At 49.9% G+C, this 12,654-nt stretch overlaps 1 pseudogene; it reads left to right on the plus strand.

The window, feature by feature from the left end:
• The first annotated feature begins 3,048 nt into the window (after nt 1–3,048).
• On the plus strand, nt 3,049–5,925 carry LOC123172476 (uncharacterized; annotated as a pseudogene).
• The last annotated feature ends 6,729 nt before the right edge of the window (nt 5,926–12,654 follow it).

Here is a 12,654-nt window from a genome sequence, read left to right on the forward strand (position 1 = left end):
CTTCCCCCACCGCACAGCCGCCCAAGACGTCGCCTCGCCGCCCCCGCCACATACGACCGGCACGCTCGTCGGACGCCGTCACACTCGTCGGACGCCGACCGGGCAGCTAGCTGGTCTGTGCGCGCCGCGTATCCCCTCGCCGGCAGTCTCCTTCTTCGACGCCCGCAAGCTGTTCGAGAGTTTGCCAAGGTACGAAAATGGACTCCACCGACAAGTTCTTTTTCCACAATTTCATTTGCGACTCCGACGATTCGTCGTTCGATGACGAGGAGGAGATATTGGCTGCCGTGTTGGTCCATCACCACCTCAACAACCAGCGACCGTTGTTCCGTGTCTCAATTCTGGGCCAGCTTCCGGCGTTGAATCATAACCGAGAGAGCGGGCATTTCCTTCTCTGGAAGGACTACTTTGATACAACAAACCCGTTGTTCAAACATCACCAATTCCGCCGCCGATTCCGTATGAGTAGGCATGTTTTCAACCGTATTAGAGAAGGAGTGGTCGGCTATGATGACTACTTCGAGTGCAAAGAGGATGTTGTCGGCAAGATTGGTTTCTCCTCTTATCAAAAATGCGCTGCCGCCATCCGAATGCTTGCATACGGAGTGCCCGGTGATCTCATTGACGAGTACGTCCGTATGAGCGAGTCTACATGCCTAGAGTCCCTATATAAGTTCTGCAAGGTTGTGCTTGTTGTGTTTGGTCCTGAGTACTTGAGAGAGCCGACAGCTGCAGATACAGCCCGTTTGTTGGCGATGAATGCTAGCAGGGGCTTCCCGGGGATGCTTGGCAGCATAGACTGCATGCACTGGGAGTGGAAGAACTGCCCTTCTGCTTGGCAAGGGCAGTATAAGGGACATGTCAGGGATTGCACTGTCATATTAGAGGCCATGGCGTCTCAAGATCTCTGGATCTGGCACTCTTTCTTTGGCATGGCTGGATCACACAATGATATCAACGTGCTTCAGCGCTCGCTGGTGTTTGCTAGGCTTGCCGAAGGCAACAGCCCACCGGTGAACTTTACTGTCAACGGCCACAACTATGACAAAGGGTACTATTTGGGTGATGGTATCTATCCTCAGTGGGCCACTATTGTAAAGACAATACCCGACCCTGTTGGAGAGAAAAGGAAAAGATTTGCCCAAGAGCAAGAGAATGCTAGAAAGGATGTCGAGCGTGCCTTTGGTGTTTTGCAATCTTGATGGGGCATCGTTCGGTATCCTGCTAATACTTGGAGCACGCAGAAACTATGGGAGATGATGACTGCTTGTGTGATCATGCATAATATGATCGTAGAAGATGAGCGCCCGAAATGTCTGTACGCTCAAGGCTTTCAGTTTCAGGGTGAGAATGTTGTGCCTGAGCATGGAGTAGCGGCAACATTTGAGCAGTTCACTCAGTTTCATAAAGACATGCGTGATTGAGAAACTCACGTGCAACTGCAAAATGATTTGGTTGAGCATATGTTGACTCATGTTGGCAACCAATAGATGTATCTACTTTTATTCGTTCGTAAAACTATGTGAAACATTTTATTTTTATTTGGCATGTAAAACTATACTATTTATTTGGACGAACTATTTTGTTTGTTAAATTTTCATTTCACAATATGTTGAATGCAATGCAAAATTGGGCGGTCAGCCGGCCACGCCTGCACATATGGGTCGGCACGTTGGGCGCGCTGCCGACCCATATGAAAAACAGGGCGGACGCCGGGCGAGCGACCGACCCAAACGGACAAAAAGCGGACGAAATCGTCGTCCGTTTGGGTCGGCCCGTTGGAGTTGCTCTAAGAACAAAAAAAAATCATTTAACCTAATATGTTTTTTCCATTCTATTTTAAAACGGGTGTTTCGTAAGTTGCTTCTTACTTTATTTATTGCGTTAAATGGTTTCTTATATTGTTCTTTAACTCCCACAAGGACTAGGTTAGTATGGCGCTTGCTAGACATTGGTTTAGTCAGATTCATTGACTGCCTTATCTTGTCTTTCAAATTCTACTTTAGATCGATCGGTGTTTGGTCAGTTAGTGGCTAAAAATCAAGGCTCTAATGTCTGATAGGGTTTTTGTTCCGCAGAAACTTCATATGTCACAGAATAATGTTGCAAATTGCCTGGCAAGGTACAGTCGCTCTGAGCGAGTTCCGGCTGTGTGTCTCGGCAGAGGCCCCCCATGTATTGAGGATCTCTTGGCCAAGGATTGTTCTTGTTATTCGTTTTCTGTTTTCTTTCCTTTTCATCTGTATCCCTTTATTCGTTTTCTTATTTAAATTTTGTAAGCATTTTATGAATTAGAAACATTTTTAAATTCATGAACAGTTTTTTATAATTCATGAACATTTTTCAAATCCACAAAAAAAATTCAAATTCATGATTAATATTTACATCCGTGGACATTTTTTTCAATTTGGTGAATATTTTTCAAATTTGCAAACACTTTTCAAATATGCAAATATTTTTTGAATTCATGAATTTTTCAAATTCGTGAACAAACATTCACAATGATCTACAGTATAATAAATATATCTAATAATAAATCTAGTGAAGAAAATTTTGTTCAGTAGACGTTGATATATTCTTGTATAGAGACTTGGTGTAACTAAATTAAGTATAACTTAATTAGGACAATCTAAGAACTGTTATTACCTTGAAACAAAGGGAATACTCCCCTCAAAAAAAAAACAAAGGGAATACGTGTGAAGCATCCTTGGTTACTCCACTATTATTTTTGTTTTCGAAAAGGTTACGCCGTAACTTCAAAAAAAAAGGTTACGCCGTTAATTAACTTGAATATGATTATGGGCAGAGCTCGTGAATGAAAACGAAAGGCCGGATCCACTGACCGTTGACGTTTACTTTGAAAAATCAGGACAGGATAATTGTGTGGACCCATTGGCCATTATGCTTCTCACCACTAGACACATTTTTTCTTCGATATTTCCTCCCAACTTTCCACTCGGCACATTTTTTCTCCGATATTTCCTCCCAACTTTTCTTCGATACATGCAAGTTGCCAACAAATAAGTCGGCCATTCCACATCGCAGCACTGCAGCGTCCGCTTCACCCCTGCAGTTTTCTACTAGTAGTCTAGTACTCCCTCGGGTAGTACTAACACATGGCCATGGCCGGGCTAACGAGCTCAACCAACCAACCAAGAATGGCGCCAACACCAGGGAGGAAGAGGAATCCCAGCATGCACACGTACCACCTCTGCTTGTGCTTCCTTCTCCTTGCGTCCACCGCCACCCTCTCGGCCGCCGTCACCGCTTCCTCTTACTCCACCGCCTGCCCATCCCTGCCGCCCGCCCACGACCGCCACACACCGACGCCGACGACGCCCTTTCACTGACCCGCTCCTTCCAAATCTCCGCCGGCAAGTTCTCTGGTGGCGCCGCCGGCCTGTTTTCCCCTCAAGATGATGATCTCTACAGTGACCGCTCGTTTGCCTTTTTCCCACACGGCGTCTCCCGCACCGAAGACCCGGCGCTCCTCCACCTCACCGCCACCTTCACCCTCACTGGTGGACGCCGCGACAATTACAGCTTCCCTGCGTCCGTCTCCTTCGTCCTCGACGGGCACTACTCCTCGGCCTCGCTGCAGCTCTGCATGGTCGGGACCGGCACCGAGCGCGCCGAGGACGGCTCCCTCAAGCACTACCCCGGCGTCGCCCTCCGCCTCCGCGTCCCCAGTCCTCCCAGTCTCGCCGATCCCTTTGTGACCGGCAGTCTGGAGGGCGACTCCGGCCTTGGGACTTTCCGCCTCCTCGCGTACGCCGAGGGCGACGATTACAAGTACGGCTCCGAGCGCACGGCCTGCAGCCCCAGCCCACCGAAGCACCCGGACAGGGAGTCGCGCCGGTTGCTCACCGGCGACAACTCTGCGTGCAGCCACCTGACCCAACAACTCATGACCTCGTACAGACTAGAGCAGGGCGGAGCTCTGCTTCCCTGGATGCGCGTGAACCAGATGCGCTGCACCGCGGACGGCGCGGCCGTGCACGTCCGCGCATATGCTTTGCTCTCCAACGACACCAGGGCGACCGAGAGGCGCCGGTACTACCGCCGCCGCCACCGTTCCTTGGTCCCCGAGGAGGCCGTCGTGGCCGACGGGCACTGGGACTCGGATCGGCGCATGCTCTGCCTCAGGGCGTGCCGGGTTGCGCTGCCGGTGCCGCCGTCTGCTCCGGCTGTGCGAGAGCACGGATGCGGGATAGGGATGAGCTTCTGGTTCCCGGCCGTATGGACGATGCGGGAGCGGAGCATCGTGTCAGGGATGCTCTGGAACTCGACCAACGCCGGCTCTGGACTGATCCACGGCATGATAACAGCGTCGAGCATTGACGACCAAAGAAGCTCCACCAACCTCTCCGACGTGAAGTACAGCTACAACGCCACGATGCTCGGGGAGGCCAGGAAGCACTACCTGGAAATCAGCAAGGGGAAGAAGAAGATCACGGGGTCACACTCGTTCCCTGACTTTAACTATACTGTCAGTGACTTTGCGTTTGGTTTTGGCGGGCTGAACATCTGGAGTGGAGAAGCCTACCCAGTCACAATCGGCTCGGTGATGCTCGCCGGCGAGAGGTTGGCCGCCGATGACGCCTTCTTCCAGCACACGTTGGCCGTGGAAGACAAAGAGCCGGCTCTGCTGAATGTCAGCTACACCATACGCTACACTGCTCCACCTGATAACTGGGTGCGCCCTACCAATATGTTGAACTACTCGGTTGGCCATGAGAAGAGAAAGATCTCAGCAGAAGGTGTTTATGATCCCAACAGGGGCATCCTGTGCATGGTCGGCTGCCAGGAGCACAACGGCTCGACGGACTGCCAGACACTGGTAACGGTGCAGTTCGACTCCCTCGATTCCAAGGCGCAAGGGCACGGCACCGGGGTCATCACTAGCCTCAGAGACAAGACCGACCGCCTCTTCTTCGACAAGGTTGACTTCACCTCCTATGGGATGTACTCCTCACAAGTGTTTGAGGCCGTATCGAGGATGGACATGGAGAGCGTCCTGCTACTGGCCTCCACCACGCTGTCGTGCGTCTTCACCATCCTGCAGATCCTCCACACAAAGAGGAACCCCGAGGCGGCTGCGGCGACGTCCATCACCTTGCTCGCCGTGGTCACCATGGGGTATCTCGCCCCTCTCGCGCTCAACTCCGAGGCCCTGTTTGCAAGCAGGAGGAACCAGTACTATGACTTCTACTACTCCACGAGCCGGAGGCTAGAGTTGAACGAGGTCATGATGAGGGCGCCTACGCTGATCGCCTTCGTGCTGCAGTTGCGCCTTCTTCAGCTAGCATGGTCTAGCCGCCACACATCCACCGTGTCTGAGAGGACCGTGCTATGGATATGCCTACCATTGTATGCGCTCGGAGGAGCCTTCGCCGCGATAATCCACAGGATCAACGTCCGTGCCATGAGCGGCGACCCGTCAATGATCAGCATGGGTGGAGGGCCGGCGACGATCTGGGAGGACCTTGTGTCATACGCGGGGCTGATACTGGATGGCTTCCTCCTCCCGCAGGTCATCCTAAACGCGTCCTTGGGAGGATCCAGAGCACGAGCGATCTCGCCATGGTTCTACATAGGGGGCACCATGGTCCGTGTGGCGCCTCATGTGTACGATGTGGTCAGAGCCCATGTCTACAAGCCGAGCATGCACTCCTCTCACCTGTACGCGAGCCCCCATGGCGACCTCTTCAGCATGGCGTGGGACGTGGTTATACCGTGCGGGGCAGTGCTGCTGGCCTTGTTGTTGTTCTTGCAGCAGCGGCTCGGAGGCACCGCATCGCTTCCTGCGCAGAGGAGGAGATCGGGTGGATATGAAATGGTCTCTAACATTTAACATAAGACAGGTGAGTTCTCCTTCAAGGAAACAAATGATGCAGTTGTGGTTGATGGATAACATGTACTCTCTTCGTCCCAAAATAAATTAGTGTAAAATTAATATGAAGTTGTACTAAATTAATGACACTTATTGTTGGATTGAAAGCAAAGTATGTATCTTATGTGTCATGGAAGGTTTGTACATTTGCATTTCAATATGGGATATTACTTTTTTTTATTTCAAGAATACAAGGAATACACGCACATGCGCACAGACGAAGTAGAATGGCGCCTAATAAAAATAAGGGAGAGTAAATGATGGGGACAAATAACGATTTAACGTGGTAACCACCGCAAAGCCAAGTAATTGCGGTATCTCCTAATACTGGTATGATCGCTAGCTAAGTTTGTAACTACTGTTGCTTCCGAATAGGACATCTGACCCCAAGGTGGTACGTATCCTATAAAAATTGTCACAATCATTAACAGGAATATGATAACTCCAACACTGAACAAATTCCCTAGGATTGCTATAACTCGCATGATATGGACCACGAAAAATATGAAGCCAGCTGGCCATGTTGTGTGGCGGACATCTTCGGTGTGAAACCGGACATTTTGGATATGTGAAATGGATTGTTTTCATGTGTGAAACTAATTATTTCATATATATGAAATAATTTTACAAAGTGAAACACGTTTTGTTTTATGAAAGTGCTTTCAAAGATAACTGCAATATATTAAACAAAAATTAGCTCAAATATATCATTTTTAATGAAACCAGTGATTTGAAATAAGTGAAATCAGTGAAACATGTTTTAAATTTGAAATGAAAGGAAACAGTTTTATGTATTGACTTAATCAAGTGTTTTTGAAATACTTGAAATATTTTTAAAATGAGTGAAATGTGCATATTAAAATACTTATTTTTGAACGAGTAAAATTATATTTTTTGAAACCAGTGAAACAGTAAAAATTAAAACTAGTTCAAATGTATCCTTCATTGAGCTTGTTCTGGAGATCTTCTCCTATGAATTATAATGTATAAAAAATAAAAAACGGAGCTATGGTTCAGAAGATATCTATCATCCAAATTTTTACTATCAAATTAAAGAAGTCGTTTGCATAGGGGAGAGAGAATACTTAATTTGTAAGAGCATGGCTAATAGAAACGCCGGCTACTAGCTCTATACCGGTGCCATGTCAGCAATAGCCTCTATAGTAAAAGTCTGGTGTAATAAGCTGGCTTTATATGAGCTGTTAGATGGCCAGGGTAATCAATGTTTGCATGCATGTGGAGAAAGGAAAAAAGCGGTTGATTGGACAGTGAGATGCAGGGGATTGGGAGCAGTGGCGCTATCGCTCGCTTCAGGCTGCAAGCGGGCAGAACTTTGCCGGCCGGGACACGGCGGCTTGGGGACAACCCCGGCCTTACACAAGAAGATGGATGTGGCGATCCCAAAATGGGGGCTTAAATAGCCAGGCAAAACAGCTAAAAAGTAAAAGAAGATCCTGATGAAGCAAAAGCAACTCTGTCAGAAAGTTAACAGTGACACTGGACTTGGCGGGATGGTTGATCTGTGGCTGAGGGAGTCCTGCCGTCGTGAACCGGTAAGAGGCAACTAGGGCCTTGCGATGCAGACGACAGAGACCGCGGGACTGAAACTGATCATGAACAGTACAAGTGTCGAAAATATTCAGTTTCGTCAGGCTTGGATCCTGACAGCTGCTCCCTCTGTAAATAAAGTAATATAAGAGCATTCAGATTACTAAAATAGTGATCTAAACACTCTTAAATTAGTTTACGGAGGGAGTAGATAGTAAAAACACACATTACTGTAGTGGTGGCTGAATAATTCATGTGAATCTCGTCATGGACATATATATGTATGTGTGTGTGTGTGTGTGTGTGGCTGTATAGAGAGCACGCATCAGATGAGATGAGAAAATGAAGAAAAAATAGAGAGGAGGAGGAGGAGAGGGGTCACCTTGGAAACAGATGAACAAACTTGGTCCTTTGGCCCTCTGTCCTCGCCGGATCAAAGCATCTTGACCTTTGGCCCTCTCCACACATCAAGCAAACTGCAGAGAAAAAAAACATGCATCGGATTAGGAGATGAAGGAAAATAACAGAGAAGGGACCCTTGTGGGGATGGGTCTTGGAGGAGAGAGAGAGGCCTCCTGCCTGCGGCGCGTACGGCAGCTCGTCCGCCGTCCGGCTAGGGTTTCGGGCGCGCGCGAGGAGGGATGGATGTGGAGGCTGGACGCGGCGGTGGCCTAGGGGGGCGGAAAGACGAGGGCGCGGCGGCGGTGCCGTCGGAGGAGGAGGATTCCTCTCCTCTGCCGGTGGGTGGCCGCCGCAGCCACGCTCGAGTGGCTCTGGGTCCTCCGTCGCCACGCTAGGGAGAGGAGAGGAGAGGAGGAGAGGGTGGGGCCGCTGACGGCGGGCTGGAGGTCCGGGGATGGGGAGACCGCCGAGGTTGCTCGTCGGTGGGGCTGGCTGGGAGAGAGGAGGTCGCCGGTGGGAGAGGAGTCGAGGCCGGCGGCGGCGTCTGGTGGATTGGGGATTCGAGGGGAGGAAGAAAGAAGCGGCTGTTCGTCTCGTTGGTGGGTTGGGTCTTTTGGGTGCTAGATAGATAGATAGAATAGGATTTCAATTTCGTTTGAAATCTGAGCGCAGGCGAAAATATTGAGCGGTCTCGGCACGAGCACGGGCGGGAAGTATTTTCGGTCGGGCGGGAAGATGAGCGCGGGACAAATTTTTCGGTGCGGTCGGGCGTGAGGGAACATGCAGCGTGGGTTAGGTGCGATTGATTGATTGAAAAGTGATTGAGAGAGACGCGCGGTCTCGAAAGGAAAGAGGAGAAACGATGGGGACTTATGTCCTTGGAAAAAAGAAGAAACGCAAGGATGAGATTCATCGACAGCACAAAAAAAAATGAGATTGATTTAACTTTTAGGAATAGCTGGTCTGGGTGCCGGCAGGAGCGGCAGGCGCATCCTTCAAGACAGAGGCGAGAGAGAAGAATCTTTTCTAGAGGGGAAACAAGTTTGTTTGGTAAAAGAAAACTAAAAGATTTTAACTCCCCCATACATTAGTCATGCATTCAATCTTTAACTTCAAAATTTAAAATGCTTAAACATTTTTTGAGAGGGGATTTTGATTTATGGACCATCTAAATCTTTTAGCTCGATGCCTTGATATCATTTAGGCAAGGGTTACAAGACGAGCAACAATTTGAGCTCGACGGCCAGGCCTATCGGGCCATGGCAACGAAGCCCCTGCCACGCCTAGTGGGCCCTACTTCCTACAATTGGGTTGCCATAAAAAAAGCCTATCGAAAGCGCGCTTTGTGTTTGGTTGATTCGCTCGCTCCAAAGAGCCTTTTCGACCTCATAAAATGCAGCTATGGAAATCGGGAACAAATGATTGAAACTACTATTATGGACTTTTGCTGCTTTTATATAGTACTAGTTGGATGGGAGCCACTGGTCGGAGGGCTATGTAGCAGTGAAGCACTATTCGTTAGTATGGACTTCTTCAATTCTATGCCTGCGCGCCTTGTGAGAGGTAGAGGAAGAAGGTGCAGTTTTTCTTTTTTATGGACACGGATGATGTGTTCAACATGTGAAGTTCAGTTCTTCTAGACCATCAAAGTATGATGGATATTTTGTGTTGGGTAGTTTTCTTCTTTTTTTTAAAAAAATAAAGAGCTTGTCCTTGGAGAATCGAGAGATTGTGCTGTTTGTCGCGGATCTCATATAATCGAGCTTTCAATTTCGAAATGTGCCGATTCACCCGCAAACCATGCATGCACGCCCACATTGAATGGTCATATTATCAGCATCATCACATACCATTAAACCCGGGCATGGGCAGCCCGGCCCGACGACCCGGCCCGAGCCCGGCCCGAAAACCCCGGGCCGGGCTTGACACTCGGGCCGGGCTCGGGCTTTGTTTTGCAGCCCGAAAGGTAGTTCGGGCCGGGCTCGGGCTTCTCTTTTTCTCTTTTTCGGGCCGGGCTTTCGGGCTTCAGGCCGGGCTTGCACGTACACGTACTAAAAAACACCGTTCGGGCCGGGCTTTCGGGCTTCGGGCTTGAGTTCGGGCCGGGCTCGGGCTTGAAATCAGGAAGTATTTCGGGCTTCGGGCCGGGCTCGGGCTTGAGAAATGAAGGTCGGGCTTTTACAAGCCTGGCCCGAAACCCGGCCCGGCCCGACGTTTGCCCAGGTTTACATACCATGAATCGATGCATGCATGCCATGATCGATCTATGTTGTTGAAATGCTCGAAATGTTCACATGGGGATGAATAGAATGCAAGCAATCTAATAAACCATGCAATGCAACGAACGATCAGGTTCGTGTACGCCTTGAGTTAATTGTATGTATGGGGACTTGGGAAAGCAGCAGCAGCAGAAGAAGAAGAAGAAGCATGGAAGTACTCTTTACATAGTACTACTAGCATGCAGGCAGAATTGAGAAAAATAGAAGGCGTATTTAGATGGCGGCTGCTACGAATAAGCCGGATCCGCCTAGCCAGCCGTTGGATCTGCGAGCTTATAGTCGTTCGATCGCTGCAAGGCCACAGCGGCAGCGACCATGCATGCGATGCTTCAACGCAGCGGTTATATATGGCACCCCGGCAAAGCTTCACTGCAGCTCTCATGGCACACCGTGCGGCGGCAATTGCTCCAACGTAGCATCGACGACATCCGGCGAAGCTCCAGCGCAGCAACTAGGGCGCCGACGAAGCTCCGTTGCAACTCCGGCGAAGCTTGAGCACAACGACGACTGCGCTGGCGAAGCTCCATTGCAACTCCGGCTATGCTTTCGGCGGGCTGGCGTTGCTCCATTGCAACACCATCGGCGCTCCCTGGCAGCTTCAAGGCAACATCGCCGGAGTTGCGGCGCCTCTGCCGAACGCTCGCCGAGGTCACCGTCGTAAAACCGCGCGACGTTCCATTGCTGCTCACAGAGACGGCCATGGCGGGTGGTGGTAGGCGTAGAAGCTACTCTCGATTTGTGGTCTCCGACGCGGCGGTGCTCCATCTTTCGAAGGTGCTTATAGGGATAGGGATGCGTGTGTGCATTTATAGCGATGAGTGTATGCGCGTGTATATGATTGCTTGTGTCTGTACTCATGCTAAAAAAAAATACTAGTACGTGTGCCTGTTGGAGGGGCCAGCCAAAACGAGAAGGTGGGAGACGCGTACAGAGGAGAGGAGGAGGCGGCCGCCGCCGACTCCCGGCGTTATTCCGGCGAGGCGGTGAGAGCACAGGAGCGTGTGCGTGCTGAGCAGAGCACACGAACGAACCTCCGTGGGCTGCGAGCAAAATCCGTTGGTTCCTCCGCGGTGGATGGGAATCGGAGCTCGTAACGTACGGAGTGGACGCATGCATTGCAGAGCGGAGATGAAGGAGACGGTGGAGGTCGCGCCTAGGCCGCAGCAGCGGGAGAGGTGACGGTGGTTCTTACCGGTGGCGAAGGAGACCACGAATTGGTCGGCTATGGCGAATCGATTCTCGCCCTGGACGAGACGGGACGGCGTGGCGTGGTAACGAAGGAAGGAGGAGGAGGAGGAGGAGGATTTGGAAGGCGGGGAAAAGATGTGGTTCGTTTTTGTGGTGTGGCCGCAAGTGGGTGAGTCACCGGAGTGGAGGCCGGCTGGGCGGAGAGGAGGAAGGAGACGGGGGCGGCGAGGCGAGGCTCCCAAGTGCACGCATGAACGGGCAGGCAGCAAGGGGAGGGGAGGTCCGTTTCCGGCCGGCGGGCGGGAATGCGGCGGCGGCGAACACGGAACCCGGACGCAGCGTGCAGTTGGAGAAGAGGACGATGGTTGGTGGGATTTCCTCCTCGCAAAATAAAAAAAGAAAAAAACGCATTGTTTTTTTTATTTGAATTGAAATATCTAAAAAGATCTATATTTAGGAACGAAGTGAGTACCTAACTTTTATGTGCTCACCCGTTACCCTCGCGCCACTGCCTCATTCCCCCTTCTCTATTAACATAAGTTATTGCACTAGTAGAAAAAGGGGCAATGGTCCAGGCCAGGTCAACCCATTAGTCCCGGTTCAATCCAGAACCGGGGACCAATGGGGGCATTGGACCCGGTTCGGGAGCCCCGGGTGCCGGCCGGGCCACGTGGGCCATTGGTCCCGGTTCGTCTGGACCTTTTGGTCCCGGTTGGTGGGACGAACCGGGACCAATGGTCCTCGCTCCTGGCCCACCACCATTGGTCCCGGTTGGAGGCATGAACCGGGACCAATGATCGCTCATTAGTCCTGGTTCATACCACCAACCGGGACTAAAGTGTTGGTCCCCGTTGCGGCCAGAGTTTAGTCCCACCTCGCCAACCGAAGGGGGCTCACACCGGTTTATAAGCCCCTCCCTCTCTGTCTTGTTGAGCTCCTCTCAAAATGAAAATAGAGCTCCTCTCATACTGAATTTCTCTGAAATTAGTAGAAATTTATTATGAATTTAGGTTGAATTTTCTCTATAAGCGCATCTATGCTCATTTTTTTAGTAAAGTTAATCACAACTATTTTTTCTTCTATTTATTTCTGACTAGTTTTTTATATAGTTTTTTTCTTTTCTGCTATATTTATTTTTTTCTGTTTATTTCTGAGTTGTAATAAGTCACTAAAAATAAAAAAGATTTTAGTAAAGTTAAGCACAACTATTTTTTCTTCTATTTATTTTTGAGTAGTTTTTTATATATACTTTTTTTCTTTTCTGCTATATTTATTTTTTTCTATCTATTTCTGTGTGGTAATAAGTCATTGAAAATAAGCATCTATGCTCATTTTTTTAGTAAA

The sequence above is a fragment of the Triticum aestivum genome, unplaced genomic scaffold (genome assembly GCF_018294505.1).
Source record: "Triticum aestivum cultivar Chinese Spring unplaced genomic scaffold, IWGSC CS RefSeq v2.1 scaffold46167, whole genome shotgun sequence".
In the NCBI taxonomy this organism is placed as follows: Eukaryota; Viridiplantae; Streptophyta; class Magnoliopsida; order Poales; family Poaceae; genus Triticum; species Triticum aestivum.